The following is a 22,760-nucleotide window of genomic DNA, read 5'->3' on the forward strand; positions in this document are numbered from 1 at the left end:
TTCAGATGCTGGTCCAACCACTTGTTGGTACCACAGAAGATTTCGTGAGCAGGCTAAAAAGTGCACTGGCACCTGCGCCGACCCAAATGCAAACGGCGGTCGGACGTAGGCGCCACCAACTACTCAACTGCAATCCGGCGCCTATTCATTACTGACAGAGTATCAGGCCAGAAGTATTTAATAGACACGGGGTCCGACCTTAGTATCCTGCCGAGAGCGTCACTTCACTGTTGCAGGCCACCCACTGCATTTAGCTTGTCTGCCGCAAATAATCCAGCAATCGCGATGTATGGCACGCGGCGTGAAGAATTGAATTTGGGGCTCTGCCGTCAATTTACATGGGACTTTACTGTAGCAGACGAGGCCGAAGCAATAATCGGTGCCGATTTATTAGCTCACTATCAACTCCTGCCAGATGTAGCGAATTCCCGCCTAATAGACAATGTTACCGTACTTAACAACCACTGGGTACCATCGTGATGCCAGAACATACATCAAGGTTATACAGGTTGCAGACGAGGAGTATTGCTCGCTGCTGCATGAGTTCCCGACCTTAACGAGGCCTCCAGGCGCGCCACAGCAAGTTTTGCACGATATGGTCCACCACATAAAAACTACGGACTGTGTCTTGCCAGCCGAGGCGATTGGCTCCAGGACGCCTCGCCATTGCTAAAACAGAATTCGACACGATGTTACGAGAAGGTACCATCCGACCCTCAAGTAGTCCATGGTCATCTGCACTGCATTTAGTACCCAATAAGGGAGGAGCCTGGCGCCCATGTGGCGATTACAGAGCGCTCAACTCACGGACTGTGCCTGGTCGCTACCCAATGCCACTACTAAAAGACTATAGCCATGTACTGCATGGAGCCACCGTAATCAGTGTTATAGACTGCGCAAAAGCGCATACCCAGATTCTCGTGGCAACAGAGAACATTCCAAAGACCGCTATTATTACGCCACTTGGGTTGTATGAAAGCAAGTTTATGACCTTTGGCTTGCGTAATGCTGCTCAAACCTGGCAGAGGTTCATCGGTTCTGTCTTGCATGGGTTGAATTTTTGTTTTGCCTATCTGGACGATGTGTTAGTGTATTCATCGTCGAAGGAGAAACATCGCCAGCACCTGAGAGAAGTTTTTGAGCGTTTTGAGAAGTATGGCATGGTGTTAAACACAGCTAAATGTGTGTTTGGCCAACATCAAGTCGATTTCCTGAGTCATCGAATATCTTAATCAGGCTCATTACCACTCACTGAGAAGGTTAAAGCCATATTGCAATTACCCAAGCCATCTACATTAAAAGAGCTACGCAGATACTTAGGAATGCTCAGTTTTTACCGCCATCATTTGCCACGCACTGTCGAACAACAGGCGCCATTGAACGAAGCACTGGCTGGTCCCAAGGTTAAGAGCAGTTCTCCTGTGCAGTGGACCGAGGAGATGAATGCGGCTTTCGAAGTAAACAAAAAGAGCCTAGCACAAGCAGTACTGCTGGCGCACCCCAAGCTCGAAGCTCCACTGGCATTAGTGGTGGATGCCAGTCAGTTAGCCATTGGTACAGCCCTCCAACAATGGGCGGACGATGCCTGGCAGCCAGTGGCTTATTTCTCTCACAGGCTGTCACCTGCACGACAAAGATGGAGCACATACGATTGGGAACTTTTAGTCATATATCAAGCAATCAAGTACTTTCGACCACTGGTTGAGACACGAGGGTTGGTGATATACACCAACCACAAACCTTTAACATATGCCTTCAAGAAAAACAGCAACGCTTGCTCTCCACAGCAGTATGGCCAACTGGAATTTATTAGCCAGTTCAGTACAGACATCCGCCATATATCAGGCATCACTAATGTGAATGCGGACTGCCTCTCTAGAGTGGCCAGTGTCTCTCAGCCTGTGCCGGCCGCGGTGGTCTAGCGGTTCTGGCGCTGCAGTCCGGAACCGCAGGACTGCTACGGTCGCAGGTTCGAATCCTGCCTCGGGCATGGATGTGTGTGATGTCCTTAGGTTAGTTAGGTTTAAGTAGTTCTAAGTTCTAGGGGACTTATGACCTAAGATGTTGAGTCCCATAGTGCTCAGAGCCATTTTTTTTCTCTCAGCCTGTGGACATGATGGCGCTTGCCAGGGCGCAAGAAGAAGATTCCTAGCTACACACCATATTGCATGATGACACTTCAGCACTCAAGTTTCAGCAAGTCGACCTTCCTGGCAAGAACATGAAATTGTACTGTGAAGTGTCACATGGCAGATCACGCCCTTTTGTTCCTGTTGCATTTCGCAGGCCAGTGTTCGAGTCCTTACATAATCTTTGCCACCCAGGAGTCTGTTCGACTTTCAAGCTAGTGTCTCAAAGGTTCGTGTGGCCAGGGATAGAAAGAGACTGCTGCGAATGGACGAGAACTTGCCAGTGGTGCCAACTTTGCAAAATCACTCCCCACATTCATACCCCAATAGGAGTGTTTCCAGACACTTCTTCACACTTCGCCCATGTTCATCTTGATGTGGTAGGACAACTTCCTGCATCGGATGGCCAGCAGTACATATTCACAATGACTGACAGATATACACGATGGCTTGCAGCAGTACCTATGGACAACATCTTTGCGGAAACACTAACCATCTCTTTCACATCAACCTGGCTGGCGAGAATCGTCTGTTCACTCCATATCACCATCGACAGACGCTGATAGTTCGAGACAGATTTCTTCACACAGTTGGCGAAGTTCTATGGCTACGTCCATCACAAAACGACCAGTTATCTTCTGGCCAGCAATGGCATCCTTGAACGTTGTCACTGAACGTTGAAGGCTGCGCTAATGTGCCATGGGACGTCTTGGGCGTCTGCACTACCTATAGTCCTGCTGTATCTACGAGCCACATACAAACCAGATATAGGGCCCTCAGCAGCTGAACTGGCTTCTGGCGAGACTCTGCGCCTACCAGGGAAGTTTGTTGACATAGGTCTACTTTCAGAAAGGGACGACCAACCAGAGTTCCTTCACAAGTTATTGGAACATGTAAGCCAAATCAAACCCACAAAGGCCTCCAGGCATGGTTGTCCAACAACTTTTGTGCATAACAACCTCCAAAGTTGTTTGCACGTTATGTTACGTACAGACTGCGTCAAGCTACCGCTGCAGCCACCGTATAGTGGACCCCATCGCGTCCTGTGTAGAGACACAAACACACACGATGGTCATCATAATAAATGGCAAACAGGCCACAGTGTCTCTTAGCAGAGTGAAGCCGGCTTACATTTTCAAGGAGGCATCACCCACCTTATGGTCAAGAGCTCAACGCCTGACAGATGCAACACCTCAACTTCCAGCACCACCGCCACAACAGATCGATGGGTGAAATATAGTCGTAAAACTAAGGCCTGTGTCCTTCTGTATCATTATTAAAGACAATGTCATTTTTCAAAATCTGTTTGAGAAATCATAATGTTGAAACTGTACAATGTAGCTAGTTATAAATGCAGCATGAAACTTTGCATTAACTATTGGTGTGTAGTTATGCAGTATGTACTTGTACAATAAAGGTAAAATTGTTTAAAACACTGCTGAAAGCACTTGATGCCCGCAGATCGTAAAAACACGATAGGTATGTAAACAACTTACTTCTACAAAGAATTTCAATCGCTCGCAAAACAGAATACGATCATACAAGCAGTACTGTCAACGCATTGAACATAACATAACAATGTATCAGATTATTAGCACAAAAAAGTCATGCGTGATTATCTTCAACATCGATTACAACTTACTATACATACATCGATAGTCGAGAAGAAAGCACACTGCAGACGATCCGATTTGCTCACGCGGACATACCGTTTGCCGGTTCACAATCCATGGGCCCTATTCTGCATCGTTCATACCGATCGGTGTAGTAGGTTAGCCTCGGTAGTGATGTCATTTTCGGTTCTTTATCGAAATATCCTATTCAGTAAGCTTCTGAGACTTGTTACCAAACGGTTCTCCCACCGATTTTACGACAATTGTACCGAAAGGTTTTGGATTTCGGTCTGCCCCTGTCGTCGGTGAGCTGTGGTTTATGTACACCTATAATTGGTTATTTTAAACATATTTAGCGGTTTTAGCTTTGGATGTAGTGATTGTGTTACTGAAGAATCACCAGAGGATGCATCCAGTTGGAAGGTGAGTTTGTAATAGACTGTTTTCCTTTGTTAGAAATATGGTTAGGTTAGGTTTTTACTGTGAATGATTACATAAAAAAAACGTTTTCGGTCAATCTTCTCTCAAAATGCGTGTTATTTTTATGCAAATAAGAGTTTAAAGATCATTAAATATCAAGACATCGGCTTTGCTTACGCATATTACATGCGTGCGAACTGACGTTACTAGTGCCTTGTGTACTTTTTCCCACAAATAGGTTAGTAATTATCGAAACATGTTTACAACTTTCCAGTAACAATGGAAAGCAATTATGTGAAGCCTGATATTGGAAACCTTCCAAACCATCACCCATTAATGACTTACGGAGCACTGTTTGGCAACAAAGTCAGCCTACGTTCCTCTACATAATACTACAACAAATGAGAACTGTGTAACTCTTGTTTGGTGTGGCCAAGTGGTTAGCGCGCGGGAATGCGATACCAAAGAACACGAGTTGGGCGCAAAAAAAATTTTTTTCCTCTTAATATATGCAACACGTTCTGAGACATTGTTATTCGTGTAAGTCAAGATTTTTCTGCATTATTCGTTATTACTTACTTGTAAGAGCGCACTTCCTCCGTAATGATCTCGTGATTTCTGTGTGTTTAAAATACGAAATTGTTGTGGATGAAATTGCTGTAAGTGAAACAACCGACAGTGACCTTTATATTTTTTCTTGTCAGAAATAATTCACCATTTTTTTCCGAATGTGTAGCGACTTCCGATTATGCGGTTAGACAGGAATCTAAGAGCACAACTTACGTTACTGGGAATGTAACTAGCAACAGCCATCTTCATAATCTTGCTTCTCACGAGTATTTATCTGCTATTGAATCCTCAACCACAGTAGACAGACATGAAAGACCTCTGCCTTAAAATTTTTGACTGTAGCACCATATACAAAACATTTTCATTCATGAGATGCATGTTATAAACTTCGACACTCTGCAGGAGCTCTCGAAAATGCATTTTTCCAATTTGTTTTTAAGACCCAAATCGTTGACGTATCATATAGGGAAATGGGCTACGTAATCATTTGGATCTCTAGGAGCGAGTCATAACCACATTCTGTTTATCTTCTTATTCTTTAAAACTCTCGGAATCAATTTTTCGGGTGTTTTTATAGCTGTATTAGTACAATGTGGTATTACACACTCATTTTCCGAAACGTAAAATCCTAAACACGATGTCAGTGTGAATGAGAATAAGATGACATAATGCAGCATTTACGACAATCTGCAGAATACAGTCAAATACGCTGTGTTTTTATGCGTGCATGGAAACATACGGTCAGGGAAACTGTAAAAATTTCTATGCATTTCAGCTGAGAATCATGGAAATGGATATACTGCGACTGATACTGTTAAGGAGGAGGCAAGGGTGATGAAGGCGGGCATGTCAGCTCGATGGAACGCGGCGTCATGCGTTATGGAAACGTAAACGCAATTTTCGGTACTTGCAAGAATAGCGCGCCTGTGTCGTCTGCTAACCGCCTTGTGTTCATGGTGCTGTGCGCGCTGCAGTGCGTATGCACGGATCTGCGGCAGCTTGCTTTTGATTGGCTTGTGCGACTCGAACCGACAACAGCGCTTCGGTTCTCTAGACCCAAACGGCATCGCTTCCGAAATGCATACTGAATAATGCTGGGGCACTAATTCGAGTACTAGACCATTCGGTGCTCTTGAGTACTGAAACGATCGGCACAATAGTGGAGAGAATAGGCACCCAGTACTGAGGCGCCACTCAAAACGCACGGTCAAATAACCAGGGGCGGTTCCAAAACAACGTTCGCGAGTAAATATTCCAGCTGTAGGTGGTGGAGGTATTAGTTATCAGTGAATGCTTTGTGTCGTGGGCAGTGTCTATCACGAGTATGGAAAGTGAGAAATGTGTTAATGTGTTGAAAGGGTTGAATATAATGGCGTAGCCAAGAGACGCCATATTGGAAATTCTGTGATGTGTGTTTCAAAGTATTCCTTATTAAACCGAGGATAGTACAAAACGTTGTTAACATTTAACAATTGGCATCTCGACACACCCCACATCAGCAGGACCACAAACCTACACTGAATCTGGTGCCTGAGCGCTACTACTGTGCCACGAGGGACTACCGAAACAGCAAGACACCAGGTTAGTAATACAGAAACCAGAGAAGTAAGGTAGAGTCGCTTCCTTCTCGCTACAATGCCATAGAGGGCATTGTACATGGTATCCCTGGTGGGGAGGTAGCTTAAGTGTGTCCTGCTAAGCCAGGTAACAGTGTCTGCACAATGCAGTCATTGTAAGAATGTGCATACTAAAAATCACGGAATGCAAGTAATATGCCTGGAGAATATGAAGGTGAACTGTGTGTTGAACAGTGAATAAAGAACTTGAACATGAACTGTGACAGTGAATGGGAGGAACAGTGAGGTAGGAAAAGAGAATTAAATGAACAGTGACTTTGGATAGCGTAAACAGTGATGAGACAGTGAACATGTACTTGGTGTTATAAGAGAACAGTGCTGCGGAGAAAGCGAGGAGTAAAAATTAGTGTGTGACGTTTATGTGTAACAAGCTTGGCGCAGCATGGAGGCACGAGGAAAAATTTCGGACAGCTGTGACCCGTGACGCAGCAGAAAGCGAGTGGCCGCACAGAAACAAGTGGTTGTAACCGGTTTCGGAAGTCAGTCAAGGAAATGTACGCGAAGGCAGCCAGCCACCACACACCCCAGAGACCGAGGGACCAGCAGACATCCACATCGACCTTGTGCAAAGGAGGAGGCAGCTCACGGAGATCGGCAGGGAGGTGTAACAATGCCCTTGGTCGTAACCAGATGGCTCGATCTGAGACGGCGCAGACAATGAGACTACTGAAGTAGTTGGGGTGCTTTGCATAAGATTAAGCCCAGCAGTATAGGGGGCGCCTAAGCCACCAGACCCAGTGGCAGGAGGAGGCACAAGCTGTAGCATATCACACCGCTTCAGCAGCTCTTGCAGAGTGCATAATTCAAGGTGAGAGGAGCTAAAATGTAGCAGAGCTGATATTATATTATGTATCCTATGTTAACTTAGAATTAAAATAGAGTTAAGAATTAATTTTGGACACCATGGCAGATAAGAAAATAGTTCACTTGCTTCACAGAGACGTGATTTATTCTCCAGAGAGAAGTGAAATTAATAACAGTGACACTTCCGAGGAGAATGTGGCAAATCTGGCAACTAAGGAATTAGATCAGAATAGGGATATTAATGCAAATGAGCCGAATATGGCTGATGACAGTCAGGAAGTTGTTCAGCATTTACAACCTGAACACACTGGTAATGTAGTGGAGGAGGAGTAATTGTCACATGAACAAATACAAGGAACAGATCATGAAAATGACCTGGTAGAGTCAAGGGTTTTGCATAGTATAGCATCAACAGACACTGTTCCTGTGGGTAGTCAACAGGAACTGAATGAAAGCACAGAGGTAATGGTACGTAGTATGAGTAAGAGAAGTCCTAGTGTAAGTGATTTGCCATCCCTAATGGTTGATAAGTTTCAATCTCTTGAACAGAAAATGGACGATAACAGTAGGTCAAATAACAAGAAGTTTGACTAATTCGCAAAGCAATTTAATAAGAAAATTGAAGATAATAGCAAAAAGATAGATGATATTATAGTATATGTTGACAAATCCCTGGGTAGTTTTAGTAAAATTATCAATAGGAAAATTGAATAAATTAAAACTGAATTCCAAGCTGAAATGACAGATAGATTAGGAGGGATAGTGGGGCAGGTGAGTGAGAATCCTGCCGAGATTAAAAAACATGAGTCAAAGATAGGCCAATTAGTGACAGATGTAATGGAGGTAACTAAGCAAGTAGATGGTTTAAACGATAAATGCGCAATGGCGCACGTATTAGAAACTGATAACATTAAGAAAATTAAGGAGAAAGTCCAAGATGCAGAATAAGCATGTAAAAGCAATGCAGGAGCGCTTCATTCATAGCTGCGAAAGGTAAGAGAGCAGGTACAAGAAACTGATTTGAAAAAGGTATCTGAATATGCTAGTCAGGTAGAGACAGAAATAAAAGGGAGATTGGAGATATGGTTAGAACAGGAAACGTCCAAAGATGGAAGTAAACAACAAGTAGCCTCAAATGACTAGTATCTGCATGTGTGCAAATTCCACAGCTTTTCGTCAAAAGGACAGATACATCCTGTAGCTTTTAAGCAGCAATTTCAGGGTGTCTTTCTGGAACATTGGGATGACAAAAAGAAAATAGGTTGTGTTATAAGTAGGTTGGAAAGCGAAGCGTTATCCTGGGGTATGAAAACTGGATCGCAAAGCAAAACATATGAGGGATTTATGCAAGCATTCATGAACCAGTATTGGTCCAGCAGCGCTCAGAATTGCGTTCGTAGAGACCTATTTGAAGGTCGAAATTTTAGTAGTAGTGGTTGCAGTAGTTACAAAGAATTCTTCCAGACTTATGTCGAAAAGAGCTTGTATTAAGATGAAAGAAACGGATTTAATATCAATCATTATGATCAATTTACCTCCAAGGGTACAAGAAAAATTAATTGGAATATCCAAGTCAGATGTAAACGCAATTGTGCAAGCGCTGGATCAATTGGATTCATTAGCAGGGAACAATCAGAATCTAGACGGTTGGAGGAGAAACCCCTGGGGAAGTAACAGTCCTAATGAAAATAGGATACAAGGAGAACCGACAAACAGACAAATACAATATAGACAGGACACACAGAGTGAAAATCAATATCTTAATAACATGGCTGGAAGAGGTAGAGGAGGATACTACAGAGGTAGAGGGAGAGGTAACTATCACAAACAAGTAACAAGAGAACATTATGGTAATACACAGAACAATTACAGGCATGAGGATTCAATACCGGGAAACTCACAGGACGTTTGGATGAGGTCCGATCACGAACTGTAAATACCACAAGACCCATAGTGAGCTTCCTAGGTTATGATAAAAGAGACAGTGTTATAGAGGCGTTAATGGAGGAAAGTGAGGAACAAATGGAAGACGTGTTCCAACCATCATCAGAAATCCAGATATACCAGGTAAGTGTAGTAGCAGTGATAGAATCAGGTTCAGAGACGAATGCTATTGCTCTTGAGCTATATGAAAAAATCAAGGTAAACAACAATGTCCCTGAACTACCCTTACAAGGAATAAAAAATAATCATGGTATGTGGGGCAAAGAGTAAACAAATAATGAAACAAACTTTATTAGATTTTTAAATAAAAAAAAGGTAAGGTGAATTCAATAGTGGTTCCAAATCTAAATGTAGGAATAATTCTAGGAATGAACTGGTTGATTAACAACCACGTAAAAACAAATTTAGCTTCAGGACATATTGAAATAAATGGAGAGGTAACAGAGACGTTAAAAAGGAACAGAGCAGTAGCAAAGAATAGTGAAATAAAATGATCATATGGCATTGTTGGCCAGGAGGCCCCATTTGGGGAGTTCGGCCGCCGTATTGCAAGTTCTTTTAAGCTGACGCCACTTCGGTGAGTTGTGAGTCAATGATGATGAAAATGATGATTAAGGACACACAACACCCAGTCCCCTGCCAGGAATCGAACCTGTGCCCCCTGTGTGGTAGGTGGTAATGCTACCTCTATCCTACAGAGGCAGATGCAAAGAATAGTGAGGGAATTAAAGTCCACATTATGAAATATCTTTTCTTATGGAACGGTATGAACAGGGAAGAAGAATCTAAGAGAGAAGTGGAACAGGTAGATAAAGTGATGCAGAACAAATACATCAAAAGGTTGAACAAAGAGTGGAAAGCATAGAAAGCATACAACCCACAGAAGCTAAAGAACTAAGGTGAATCGTACATAGGTATTATCAGGTATTCATGCCTGGGCCAGGCCTGGTGAAGCCGTATGTATATCGATTTTAGATAGTTCCACATTAAGCATTCAGAATAAAACCACATCCTATCCCTGTCTCAAAAAGGGAAGCAGTTCATAAAGAGATCAAAAGAATGTTAGAGTGGGGGGTGGTCGAGAGAGCTCAAAGTAGTTATGCGAGTCCACTAGTAATTGTGAGTAAGAAAGATGGTTCTGTACGCATTACACTAGACGCCAGGGCGATTAATAAAATAATATTACCGCAAGTAGATCGACCAGAACTACTGGGAGAACTAATACAAAAGTTTGACAATGCCAAAATCATGTCCAGTATTGACTTGATTGCTAGCATTTGGCAGGTGCCCCTAGACGAGGAATGCAGAAAGTACACTGCGTTCATCTACCAAGGGAGAGGATACCAATTTAAGGTGCTACCCTTCAGTTTAAAGATATATACAGCAGCTTTTAAATGCAAGTTAGACACAGTGCTAGGAGACCAACTGCTAGCAAAGGTAACAGTTTACATAGATGACATTCTAATCGCTATGAATAATGGAGAGAACATAACGCCATATTGGAAGAGATCTTTACTGCATTCAAACAAAAAGGAATTAGAATCAACCTAGAGAAATCAGAATTTGATAAGAAGGAGATTCGATTTCTTGGTCACATAATTTCAGCCTCCAGAATAAGATCCAATCCAGATAAACTCGAAGCTATTAAGAATTTTCCAGAACCGTAAACACAAAGCAGCTAAAAGGATTCTTGGGTATTTGTGTTTTCTACAGATGGTTCGCCATGAATCAGGCATTAAGTGCAAAAGCCTTATTGGAACTTATGAAGAAAAATTCAGTGTGGATTTGGAATAGAAAATGTCAGGAGGAATTTAACAAGATCAAAAGAGAGTTCAATAAAAATATCACACTATCTCACCCAGATTTAGGCCAACCTTTCTGTGTAGAGACGGATGTGTCTGAATATGGGCTCAGCACGGATTTATTTCAAATAGCAAATAAGGAAAGAAAATACATCAGTTTTGTGAGGAGAATACTGACAAAATGGGAAAGAAACTATTCGGTCACCAAAAAAGAGGCACTGGCGATATTGTGGGTATTCAAGAAATTTAGACACTACTTAATAGGGAGAAGACCACGTGTTCACAGATCACAAGGCACTAACATTTCTGTCTGCCTTCAAATTGACCCATGGGAGGCTCACAGGATGGGCATTAGCACTGCAATAATATGACTATGAAATCATCCATATGCCAGGACCAGACAACATTGTGGCTGATACCCTGGCCAGGTTACCGTTAGGTCTGCATGAGATGCAACAGGGTGATATGCAACAACAAGAAATAAAAATAATGTACATGAAAGGATTAAGGTTCCAAGAACATGTAAAGAAAGTAAGTCGAAACCTACAAAGAGAGCAAAATGAAGACGAAACACTGAGAATGGTTAAAAGAAAATGGGGGACAAGAATGAAACTAAAGTACAAAAGTATTAACTAGTACACCAATGGGTTCTATATGGGCGAACAGACCCAGATTCCAGTAACTGGAAGGTCTGCTGGCCAGAACATGAGGTTGATGAATTAGTATTACATGTTCATTTCAGTTATGGACATTTTAGAGTCAGAAAATGCACTGAGATATTGAAGGAAGCCTGAATTTTCAGTAATATGGTAGGAAGAGTTAGATGATTAATTGAGGGATGTATAGTATGTCAGAAAACGAAAGTATCCAACCAGTATCTCAAGGGAAACGTATATCCAATAGTACCTATGGTATCATGGATAAAGTGACAGTGGGCTTGTATGGGTCAACCAGTGGATATATGTATGTAATTGTATTGTTGGAGTTAGGTTCAAAATTTGTGAAGTTTTATCCATTAAAGAAAAGTTCTGCCAAGGCACTGGCTAGCAGACTTAAACATGACTATGTAGTCAAAATAGGAAAGCTGGTACATGTGATAAGTGACAACGGGCCACAATTCCATGCAAAAATCTGGAAGCACACCTTGGAACAACTGCAAATAAAGCCAATATATATATCTCAAAGTATCACCCTTCACTGAATCTGTCAGAAGGAGTAATGCAGGAGGTTATGCCGCAAGTATCGTTCTAAAAAGCACTCAAAGTGGGCAGAGCATATCAAAGAGTTTGAAGAGGTTATGAAGGAACTCCCTCATACCACTACTGGAATGTCGCCAATAGCGGTACTGACAGGCAAAATGCCTAGTAATATTATCACAGAATCGATAACATTTCCACCAGGTCAATCCAAATCCAAACAGTAGCACTGCAGAGGATAAAGGACAAGGCAGAGAAGTGTAAAGCAAAAAATAAGAGTGACATAAAACCAGCAAAATTTGAAATCGGGGACCAGGTACTAATAAGGACGAGAAGGAAATCATCGAAGATAGATGATGAAATTAAAAAGTTTTATGAAACATATCAAGGGCCATACAAAGTAATAAGGATGACACAATAGCACATGCAAATTCTAGGGAAGTGGCTACGATCAAAACAAACAAAAGCAAGGGCATGTACAACATTGTTGACCTTAAACCTTATATCAGTATTCAACCACAAACGACCAACTTCATAAGTCTGATAGAGGATAAAGAACAAGAAAACGAAACATCACCTAAGGAACAGGTAGAACACACCAACCAGGTAAGTGACATTGAACAGACAAGTAGGACGATGAACAGTTTTCAAAAATATACATGTTATGAAGACAAGGAGGAGATGGAGGAGGAAACGCCAGCAAAAATATTAGAGGGAAGAGTGGAATACAACATATACCTGATAAGGAAAAGAACAACTGGTTAAAGGATTGATTGAAAACCTCAGAGTGCACTGTATTCTGTACAACGCTAGGTGTCTCACAAACACCAGGCACTCAAGTTATTGACAATACTTTTTCAGTTTATCTTCATATTGTCGATATTCTTCTTCTTTCAGTCAGAACTATTTACTATCATCTTTAAGTCTCCGCTATCCAACTTCAGAGTATAATATGTCTTTGCAATGTAAGGTGCGTGACACACACCAGGTGCTCAGGCATTGGCAATATTACTTTTATTTCCCGTCATAGTGGTAATATTCCCTTCTCTCCCTCAGAATGATACTCTATCATCAATCCCTTCTTCATCTTTAAACATAGGAACATGGGAATAGCGAGTAACAAAGGTAAGTGAGAAAAAGAGACGGTACAAAAAAGGAAAAGCTATCTATAAAAATGTGTTATCCTGCCAGAAAATGTTAAGCAAACTCTGAAATTATGTGATTATGACATGTAACGACCCTAAGAGACAATCAGTACAACAAGGAAGAAGCTATTATAAGAGTAAACAAGGTATACAGAGACAAAAATGTTATCCTGTTGGAAAGAAATTTAACAAATTCTAAAAAGACACTGTGGAGACTGCGAACAAACATATTAGCTAAAACATTGAAAATAGATATAAGTGTCTATCATTCTGCAGTTGTGCTTAGAGAAGTGAATAGTAACGAGATCGAATGGTAACGAAATACGAAACATATGTTCAGCCAACTGACAAGGTAAGTCATGACCAAAGGATAAAGAGGTAAGTGCAGCAGAATAAGGTGAAGAATTGAAATTATCTAAGCATGGGAAGTGTGTCCAGCCCACATCGAATAAAAGAAAGAAATGTTGTAAGTTAATGAGTGGCTGAGTACAGTATCGCTATAAGTTATGAAGTATAAAGATGATGAAGGTCATACAAAGGTATCCCGACAGCCAATAATGGGTAATGGTAACCTGAGAGGTACCTTAAGTAAAGATAAGAAGTATTGAAGTAAGTTGAAGGGAATTAATAGGCTGCAGAAGAGGTAAAGAAGAAATTATAGGCACACTTACACTATCAGTAGGGTCATTAAACATTACAGAATAATACAGGCGAGAACTACTAACAGAGGAACAGAGATACGAAATGCTTCACTTAAGACAAGTAAAAGTCTTGGAATATGTACACACGAAGGATATGAAATGATGGTCTCTGATGTAAGAGTAGAAGAGGGTAATCCATACTATGTAAAAATCTTGACGCAAATCGAGATAATGAGATATTCAATGATTCAGAAATAGAAAAAAAATAAGAAAACAAAAAGAGTAGGCGATAAAGGCATCTGATCACCTATGAAATTGTAAGGAGATGATGAAAAAAATAGTCGTACCCATAAAAGTGTCTTAGATAATTCTAAGACATACACGAAATGAAGGAATAAAATATCAGTAGGCAGGATCTGAAAACCGCAGCTGCATTGCTTGATTGTACAGAATTGACTAAAAAGAAAGAAATAGAAATTGAAAAAAAATGAATATCGAATGTTACTTGGAAGCTATATTAAAATAAAATAAAATATTAAAATAGTACTAATTGTTGACTAAATGTATGTGCAAATTGTTACATGTAATCCATGGATGGGGCCTGGAGATCCCCAGCGCCAATGGAGCGAGACAGCCGGTCTGCAAAGCCTCAGCAACGTTTACACACCACATCGCTCGCTGTTGCCACACTCACAGGGGCGTCAGCACCACACTTTCTTCTCGTCTCCCAGCTTACCTCATCACGAATTGGAGGTTTCATAAATTATTTCTAGAGTACTGAACTTCAAGTTGATTTATGACCACTCGAACAGCCATAACATGGCCAATGCTTTAAAGTTATAAAAGTGAGAAGGACGGCATTTGCTGACGAAAAAAAAAAAAAAGAAAAAAGTAGTGAACCAATGACTAATAGGACGGCAATTACATAGCCAATGGCGAAGGTACATGGTCTGGTACATAGTAGAAAATAGGCATTATAAAATAAGATAAGCCAAACGGCAATTTGATAAGTTATTAAAAGGCCTTAGCTGGTTTTGTATTGGATACCGAAATGATTAATATGTAAATCTTTAGATGAGCTAAAAGGAAGTGGTATACATGTAGATGGTCCATTTCAGATAAGACAAAAGTATATCTGAATAAATATTCAATTTTAAATAAGGTATGTGTTATATAGTATTCAGGGTATATTCAGAAGAGAATTAAAGCTAGAAGGGTGCCACTCTGAAGGCATCAGATAAAGATCACAAGTATCATTGAAGATGGAATACGTACTCAATTTAATAGGATATATATCTCTATAGCTATATCATGTTAAGGATAGTGAAATGATGAGAACAGTAATCGATAACCAATGATACTAGAGTATGTGCCAGATTAAGTAACACAAATGATTAAAGATGTAAACCGAAGACAAGAGACACCGAACCAAGAATATTTCAAAATTAAACAAGGTCTTCGAGCATACTGAATTTTGCAAATAAAAGAAGGGGAGGGGGAGTGTAATGCACCCGTGCACACGCACTTACGCTAAGTATTACACACATTTATGCAATTGGGAATGCTCAGTAGCAGCCAGGCTACATGTACATTTGACAATTATGCGGCGGCAAGGAGCATTAATGATAATATCATAGGAGGCAATGTTGTGCAACCTTAGCAGGGCAAGATCCGACTATTCGGGAGTAGGAACTTACAATCTGAGACAGTGTTCCGAGACAAACTCCCGTCACAATGTTCGCAAATGTGATGTCTGATCCGCCTTGCAACAGCGATCTAAACGGCCATTGGCTGAAAGTTTTGATGTATATATGCATAGGAGACGAGTGAAGTGTCCCTATTGGCTGAAGGAGAAAGGTGGGGTCTCTCTAGTCCGTCAGGAAGACAGGGCGAGTCAGTACCGAGGCGCCACTCAAAATGCACGGTCGAGTAACTGGGGGCGGCTCCAAAAGAACGGTCGAGAGTAAATATTCCAGCTGTTAAACAAAATACAAAGTGAAGGTATTAGTTATCAGTGAACGCCACGTGTCGTGGGCAGTGACTATCAAGAGTACGGAAACTGCAAAATGTGTTAATGTGCTGTAAAGGGTTGAGTATAACAGCATAGCCAAGAGCTGCCAATTGGAAATTCTATGACGTGTGTTTCAAAGTATTCTTTATTAAAACGAGTAAAGCACAAAACGTTGTTAACATTTAACAACTGTCATCCTGACACACCCCACTTCAGCGTTACCGCAAACCTACATTGAACCTGGCGCCTGAGCGCTACTACTGTGAGACAAGGGACTACCGAAACAGCAAGACACCAGGTTAGTAATACAGAAACCTGAGAAGTAAGGCAGAGTCGCTTCCTCCTCACTATAATGCCACAGTGGGCATTGTAACGTGTGTCAGGAGAGTGCTACAATGTGGGCGGTTGATCGATGCGGGCAAGCGGTTGCCACGCTAGTCGCAGAAGCTACAAGACCAGCACAAGGAGCAAGTGCGCCTCACTCTGTGATGGTGCTACATCAGTCATTATTGTGAATAGTTGAATTGTGAAAAAGAAATGAAAATACACTTACTTTTAACTTGCTTACCGACTAGAAACCGCCACAACATTTTATACTGAGCCTTATACACAGGCTAATATTACAGTACATAGACATATCTATCCATGCAAAATTTTCATTTCCCCTTCCCCGGTCCAATACATAATTAAAAGGGATACATGACACTTTTGTTCTTCGTCATTTCATTATTAAGTTTTGCAAACTTTTCCATTAATATTGTGGGACTACACAAAGTCCTTAGTGACTGCAAAAGAAAGGAAAAATTTGATTGTTTTTGTTGATACCACTGTTTGGGTATACTTCTGGATTTGACTGCCACTTGTAGTATCACAGGCCACAGCCAGTAGTGTTCATTGTTTGAATAGTCGTGGCATTGTCTTTACTACTACACAGTGCCATGTGAGCTCATGCATGTAGTACTCTTGTAACTGCATGGAGTCTGAAACAGGTTCTTCTTAATTTTGTCTATGGAATATGCAGACTCTGATGACAGCACAGATGTGTATCACCTTAAGAACCCGCCAGAACATCCATACCCGACGAAATTATCCCAGTACATTATGTGAGTACCACATGCCTTACCCAACAATGCGTGATTGTTCTGCTTGTAAAGTTTGGCGTCCTTATTAAACGAATTCCTTCTCCAGGTTTGCAGATAAAATCTGTACCTTTAATGATGCACAGCACGTTAATTTTTCACTGGGTGGGTATCTCACTGTTTGAGGTATTATGCAACACTTCAACTGCATTGCACTTTGTCACTTTATGATAGCACCTTTGGGAGACTTAATTCACTGTATTTTCATTTTTTCTGATTCAAACTTTTTGATCATACATATTTGCACTTCCTCATATAACATTTACATACAGATACGAATACATGAAACTTAAAGGTAATTACAAAAGTACATATAGCCATTTTTATAATGGATTAAGGTTTTTAAATCTTATGTATTTTTACAGTTAAATTAGAGGTCCCATTTAGCATTACATTACTAGCCAGTTTTGAGGTGAACTTCCCTCTTTCAGAGAAAGAGAAAATGCCGTTACAAGAGAGAAAACATCCACAAGCTGAGTGTGAAAATCACGAATATTGCTGTCATCATATATTCAAGATTTCCACCACACACGAGGAAAGGATACAATAGGACTTAATTAGTAACTTATTAGTCAGCTAGTTGTTAAATTTTGACTATTACTAGCTACCTTCATCTTCAAAAGTTATTCAACTTTCACTGCATGTGAAAACATCACTGTTGATATATATATATATAAATTCCTAAGAACTTGTAATGTCATACCTTAGAGTAATAGAATGTTCAGTAACGTGTTTATTCCTTATGTATAATTTAACATAAAGAATGAATAAGGATATTGTGATACTTTCTTTGAAGTGATTTGCACAATAGCCTAATCATCATTGTGTTTGGTGCTCAATGACTGTGGCATTATTCAATCACACAGACTGTCATTACTGCGACTTTTGTCCATTCTTTCCCTTTGGAAGCAATGCAACAGAGTTCAAGCCTACCGCTGCAGTGTAAAAGAACAAGTGTACTTGTCGTAGATAATTCTCATTACCACTTATACACAGTCACAACATACATACTTATAAACTAACAGAATAGGGGGGGGGGGGGAGACTTCTTGGGTATTTGCCACCTACACAATATTAATTTCAATTGGGTCGTGCATTCGCAACATACCCTATCCAGCGTTAATAATTACATAAATTCTTAAATATACGTATCGTCTCCCACAGGCTAGATAACTTCTCCACTCATATATACACATACATATAAATTTTGCAGCTACTTACTTCTGCAGATTGCTAGAAACTTCTATTTATTTGCTTTCCTAAGAACAAATAGCGCTATTACCTTCTTGTTTTAATATCTAACAGTGAATTCACCTGCAGTGATGTGTTTACAGGATCACATTTTGCGTTGTGACGATTTAACTTAGTTTGTAGCTTGCTCCTGCTCACTGTGCTGCGTCGAATCCGTTCATGTGTATAATTATCATTCCTTTCAGCGTTCTAGCGAAGTAGTAATTCAATTAGATACAAGTTTTGCTAGCTTTAGTTTCGTGCAATTTGTAACTGAGTGACTTAAGTTCGTAGCAAACTTAGCATTAGGCGTCCTTACATTAAGTATGTGTAGCTAGTTTTTGTATAACTCGTTCTTTTATTCGCTTAGTAATCTCATTGTATATATTTTTGTTTCCTCTGTGTATTTCTTTGTTTGTAAATACATACATCAAAAAAGTTTTGCATCACTCCAGTTCCCAGAACTCCTGAAGATAAACGTTGACTGTGGATATTGTATCACAGATGCAGTCCCTTTGACTGTTCAGAGATGTCACTAAACCCACCCAAAGATGTTAACAACCATGTGTGACCAGAGCCTATTAGACACAGGGGGGTCCGAGAGCCAATCAGTTTCAGTCATTCCACTAGGAAGGAGGTACACAGCTCGTGTTGTCTGTAGTTCAACCATGCCTAGACGGTCAATACCACGGTTCGATCTCGTCCGCATTGTTACTTTGTACCAGGAAGGGCTCTCAACAAGGGAAATGTTCAGGCATCTCGGACATGTAGGAGATACAGAGAGGCAGGAACTGTCGATGACATGCCTCGCAGGCCGCCCAAGGGCTACTACTGCTGTGGATGACCGCTACCTACGGATTATGGCTCGGAGGAACCCTGACAGCAACGCCATCTTGTTGAATATTGCTTTTCGTGCACCCACACGACGTCGTGTTACGACTTAAACTGTGTGCAGAAGGCTGCATGATAGCAGCTTCAATCCCAATCTCCATGGCGAGGTCCACCTTTGCAGCCACGACACTGTGCAGCGCGGTACAGATGAGCCCAACAACAAGCCGAATTGACCGCTCAGGATTGGCATCACCTTCTCTTCATAGATGAGTGTCGCATATGCCTTCGGTCGTCGGAGACGTGTTTGGAGGCAACCTGGTCAGTCAGAACGCATTATACACACTGCCCAGCGAGTGCAGCAAGGCGAAGGTTCCCTGTTGTTTTGGGATGGCATTATGTGGGGCCGACGTATGCCGCTGGTGGTCATGGATGGCGCCGTAATAGCTATATGATATGTAAATGCCGTTCTCCGATCGATCGTGCAACCATATCGGCAGCATATTGGTGAGGCATTCGTCTTCATGGACGACCATTCGCGTCCCCATCGTGCACATCTTGTGAATGGCTTACTTCAGGATAACGAGGATAACGACATCACTCGACTAGAGTGGTCAGCATGTTCTCCAGACATGAACCCTATCAAACATGCCTGGGATAGATTGAAAAGAGCTGTTCATGGACGACATGACCCACGAACCACTCTAAGGGATCTACGCCGAATCGCCGTTGAAGAGTGGGACAATCTGGATTAACAATGCCTTGATGAACTTGTGGATAGCATGCCACGACGAATTCAGGCACGCATCAATGTAAGAGGACGTGTTACTGTTTATTAGAGGTACCAGTGTGTACAACAATCTGGACCACCACCTCTGAAGGTCTCTCTGTATAATGGTACAACTTGCAATATGTGGTTTTCATGAGCAATAAAAAGGGTGGAAATGATGTATATGTTGATTACTATTCCAATTTTCTGTACAAGTTCCTCTTCTATATATTCCTTTTTTTAGCATTTATTTTTCTTTTTGTAAATATTCTCAGTCTCCTTTTTCTATAACATTGCTTCCCACTATCTTAATCCATTTCCTGTTTTACCTATAAGTTAACAAAGAATAGCAACACTGGTGCTACATTTATTAATTCAAATAGTCAAGTTCTCAAGTGTGTCTTATTCCTTACAATAAATATGCACATGATTTGGTCCTCACTATTTAGAGTACTTATCACTGCTTAATACCACAGGAGAATGTGTTAGCATTAGCCAACAAAGTTCTATTTACACCATGTACTCTCAAATGAATTAAGAAATCTTTATATGAGTGATCAGATTAATTGTCCTTTTAGTTGCATGTGGTAATGCTTGCTGCTTCGTAGAAAGCTGAACAGCGTATTGCTAGTATTTTGCAGTCCTGCGCATGCGTGAGATTATTCCTGTATTCTCCTCCAATTAAATGAGAAGAAGTGTGTGTGTGTGTGTGTGTGTGTGTGTGTGTGTGTGTGTGTGTGTGTGTGTGTGTGTGGGGAGGGGGGGGTGGTGGTGAATCACCTTTCAAACAGTCCCCTTTTCTGCCACGCCATACGTACATAGTGCAGACAGTATTGTTGCATACATATGCCTACTATCGATGAATACCTTCAGTGCACAGAGCATTAGGAATGTTAACCTTTTCAAATAGTATTACAAACATAAATTCTCTTACAAACTAATTCATTTCAGGTCATCTTACTTACCTTACTTTAAATTATATTTACACCTCAAACTATATAAAAGTGTGTGTTTTCACTTGGTTCCTTTACCTTCTTCCCTTATATACGTCATTAAATTTTTCGTGTTTACATAAAATTTCAGGATACATCAACTGAATATTAACTTTGTTTGTCAAATGACCTTGAACATTTACCTTTGCTTTCAACAAATCAACTGAAATGGCTTTTTCGTCAACATACAAAAGGCACTTACCTTTGCCTAGATCAATCTTTACCTAATACTTTTTGAAAAATTGATGCCTAACAAACAATTAACTATTAATTTTCGACTACTGAAAATGTGCACATAAATATGTTTTCATTGATGTTAATAGCTATCCAAGTTTGCGGCCTGACAGCTTTTGCAGTTATAATGTGACAATTTTGCACTGGTAAGGTTGCAAGCTTCCTAGTCTTTAAATCGCAACCAAGACTTTAATAAAATAGCAAAGGTAATGTGGGAGAAGTTGTGGTCTATATAACAATAGATTTATTCATTCTTAACGTCACATGACAAAAGATGGCTAAAGAAACGCCACACGAACATTTTTATCTGACAGACGCATTAATAATATGCGATATACGGTTACCAAAGTGATCAGCTGGGGATCAACACACCACCCTAACCAGAACGTATCGCTTTATCTGACTTCATAAATGTGAATCCGTGGTGTGGCCCAAAAACTACGCTACTATCAAGTATCTATACTGTACTATTCCATAAATAAAAATATGGTTCCAAGGAACAGGATGCTGAGAAGCATATATTGGAGCCCTGCGCCGTAGCAGCCGATACTTTACCTTTCTGCAGGTGAGAGCGGCACACAGCGACGCTCGCTGACTGCTGTCATGGACACCGACGATCTGTTAGTAACAGTGCGCGCCTGGAAATATGCAAGAATGCAGATACTTCTCTATGGTGGATTCCAGTGTGCAGGTGGACGGCCAACTCAAAGCAAATAAGTACACCCACGCATAACCTGTTGTGTGCGTGATGCATCTGACTGTTCAGATGGTGACTGGCACAGGCTCTAAGAGGTACACTAGCAAAGGACACAAGTCTCACCGTCTAGGTAGAGACCTGCCATTCTTTACTAGCGAAGTGCCAGTACAAGTGTGTGAGCTTCTCTTTCTCTACAGTTTTCCTCTGCAACTCGGTAGCATAGCACATTTACATGCTTAGACTACACCCACTTATGCACAAGCCAATCACGAGCTGGGGCTCGGCATTCGAAGCTGGGAGACCGCCCCCCCCCCCCCCCCCCTACTCTGCATACACAGATTTGGTAAACCAGCGACATTAAAAATTAATTGGGAGAAAAGGAAAAAAGATTCAGCTTCACACCCTCTTTCCCACGCATTTACGCCGTGTCTTTGCTAAAAGCATGACTTGGATGGAAACACAGCCCTCCATAAAAAGATCGTTATCTCGCCTGTTGCGCCCATTTCGAACTTTCCAAAGAACAGCCATAAACTCCCTAAAAGCCTTGTGCCTTCACAAATATGTTTTGCAGCAGAGTCTGGAAGCCTGGGCGCCACTGCCCCATCCCACGGAATTCGCAGGAACTCTCAGCCATCTCATCCGATTTCTACCTAACAAGGGCCCATACACTGCTTTATTGCCAGCCATTGGCCCTTATCAACCTACCTGGACGCAGCCGCCGACCGACTGGCGCCACCCAATGTGTCTGCACAGTGAGACTGGGGGACTTGGCTGTCAGCAAACGTTTCCACCAGGTTCCACAGAAAAAAGTTCCCCTCGGCTCTCAGCCGCAGTACGCTTTTACTGCAGTCGGCACCCTCTTCCTACGAACGTAGGTAAAGCGTATCACTACGTCTTCACTACACTACACCACACAAGCAAGAGCGTTAACTGCTGTCAACCATTTCATCATATGAATG

The sequence above is a fragment of the Schistocerca piceifrons genome, chromosome 1 (assembly GCF_021461385.2).
Source record: "Schistocerca piceifrons isolate TAMUIC-IGC-003096 chromosome 1, iqSchPice1.1, whole genome shotgun sequence".
Classification (NCBI taxonomy): Eukaryota; Metazoa; Arthropoda; class Insecta; order Orthoptera; family Acrididae; genus Schistocerca; species Schistocerca piceifrons.